The following is a 3,074-nucleotide window of genomic DNA, read 5'->3' on the forward strand; positions in this document are numbered from 1 at the left end:
AAAAACTTAGAATATAAGAAACGCACAGTGTAGTACATAGTATATGAGTGAGTTGCACTGAAAAACTTAGAATATAAGAAACGCACAGTGTAGTACATAGTATATGAGTGAGTTGCACTGAAAAACTTAGAATATAAGAAACGCACAGTGTAGTACATTGTATATGAGTGAGTTGCACTGAAAAACTTAGAATTTAAGAAACGCACAGTGTAGTACATAGTATATGAGTGAGTTGCACTGAAAAACTTAGAATATAAGAAACGCACAGTGTAGTACATAGTATATGAGTGAGTTGCACTGAAAAACTTAGAATATAAGAAACGCACAGTGTAGTACATAGTATATGAGTGAGTTGCACTGAAAAACTTCGAATTTAGAGAAACGCACAGTGTAGTACATAGTATATGAGTGAGTTGCACTGAAAAACTTAGAATATAAGAAACGCACAGTGTAGTACATAGTATATGAGTGAGTTGCAGTGAAAAACTTAGAATATAAGAAACGCACAGTGTAGTACATTGTATATGAGTGAGTTGCACTGATAAACTTAGAATTTAAGAAACGCACAGTGTAGTACATAGTATATGAGTGAGTTGCACTGAAAAACTTAGAATATAAGAAACGCACAGTGTAGTACATAGTATATGAGTGAGTTGCACTGAAAAACTTAGAATATAAGAAACGCACAGTGTAGTACATAGTATATGAGTGAGTTGCACTGAAAAACTTAGAATATAAGAAACGCACAGTGTAGTACATAGTATATGAGTGAGTTGCACTGAAAAACTTAGAATATAAGAAACGCACAGTGTAGTACATAGTATATGAGTGAGTTGCACTGAAAAACTTAGAATTTACTGAAAAACCCGCATTACACGAAATGCACTGTGTAGTACATAGTATATGAGTGAGTTGCACTGAAAAACTTAGAATATAAGAAACGCACAGTGTAGTACATAGTATATGAGTGAGTTGCACTGAAAAACTTAGAATATAAGAATCGCACAGTGTAGTACATAGTATATGAGTGAGTTGCACTGAAAAACTTAGAATATAAGAAACGCACAGTGTAGTACATAGTATATGAGTGAGTTGCACTGAAAAACTTAGAATATAAGAAACGCACAGTGTAGTACATAGTATATGAGTGAGTTGCACTGAAAAACTTAGAATATAAGAAACGCACAGTGTAGTACATAGTATATGAGTGAGTTGCACTGAAAAACTTAGAATTTAGAGAAACGCACAGTGTAGTACATAGTATATGAGTGAGTTGCACTGAAAAACTTAGAATTTAGAGAAACGCACAGTGTAGTACATAGTATATGAGTGAGTTGCACTGAAAAACTTAGAATATAAGAAACGCACAGTGTAGTACATAGTATATGAGTGAGTTGCACTGAAAAACTTAGAATATAAGAAACGCACAGTGTAGTACAATGTATATGAGTGAGTTGCACTGAAAAACTTAGAATTTAAGAAACGCACAGTGTAGTACATAGTATATGAGTGAGTTGCACTGAAAAACTTAGAATATAAGAAACGCACAGTGTAGTACATAGTATATGAGTGAGTTGCACTGAAAAACTTAGAATTTAGAGAAACGCACAGTGTAGTACATAGTATATGAGTGAGTTGCACTGAAAAACTTAGAATATAAGAAACGCACAGTGTAGTACATAGTATATGAGTGAGTTGCACTGAAAAACTTAGAATATAAGAAACGCACAGTGTAGTACATTGTATATGAGTGAGTTGCACTGATAAACTTAGATTTTAAGAAACGCACAGTGTAGTACATAGTATATGAGTGAGTTGCACTGAAAAACTTAGAATATAAGAAACGCACAGTGTAGTACATAGTATATGAGTGAGTTGCACTGAAAAACTTAGAATATAAGAAACGCACAGTGTAGTACATAGTATATGAGTGAGTTGCACTGAAAAACTTAGAATATAAGAAACGCACAGTGTAGTACATAGTATATGAGTGAGTTGCACTGAAAAACTTAGAATATAAGAATCGCACAGTGTAGTACATAGTATATGAGTGAGTTGCACTGAAAAACTTAGAATATAAGAAACGCACAGTGTAGTACATAGTATATGAGTGAGTTGCACTGAAAAACTTAGAATATAAGAAACGCACAGTGTAGTACATAGTATATGAGTGAGTTGCACTGAAAAACTTAGAATATAAGAAACGCACAGTGTAGTACATAGTATATGAGTGAGTTGCACTGAAAAACTTAGAATTTAGAGAAACGCACAGTGTAGTACATAGTATATGAGTGAGTTGCACTGAAAAACTTAGAATTTAGAGAAACGCACAGTGTAGTACATAGTATATGAGTGAGTTGCACTGAAAAACTTAGAATATAAGAAACGCACAGTGTAGTACATAGTATATGAGTGAGTTGCACTGAAAAACTTAGAATATAAGAAACGCACAGTGTAGTACAATGTATATGAGTGAGTTGCACTGAAAAACTTAGAATTTAAGAAACGCACAGTGTAGTACATAGTATATGAGTGAGTTGCACTGAAAAACTTAGAATATAAGAAACGCACAGTGTAGTACATAGTATATGAGTGAGTTGCACTGAAAAACTTAGAATTTAGAGAAACGCACAGTGTAGTACATAGTATATGAGTGAGTTGCACTGAAAAACTTAGAATATAAGAAACGCACAGTGTAGTACATAGTATATGAGTGAGTTGCACTGAAAAACTTAGAATATAAGAAACGCACAGTGTAGTACATAGTATATGAGTGAGTTGCACTGAAAAACTTAGAATTTAGAGAAATGCGCAGTGTAGTACATAGTATATGAGTGAGTTGCACTGAAAAACTTAGAATATAAGAAACGCACAGTGTAGTACATAGTATATGAGTGAGTTGCACTGAAAAACTTAGAATATAAGAAACGCACAGTGTCGTACATAGTATATGAGTGAGTTGCATTGAAAAACTTAGAATATAAGAAACGCACGGTGTAGTACATAGTATATGAGTGAGTTGCACTGAAAAACTTAGAATATAAGAAACGCACAGTGTAGTACATAGTATATGA

This window comes from Mus caroli, unplaced genomic scaffold (genome assembly GCF_978045245.1).
Source record: "Mus caroli unplaced genomic scaffold, Mus_caroli_1 scaffold_25, whole genome shotgun sequence".
NCBI lineage: Eukaryota > Metazoa > Chordata > Mammalia > Rodentia > Muridae > Mus > Mus caroli.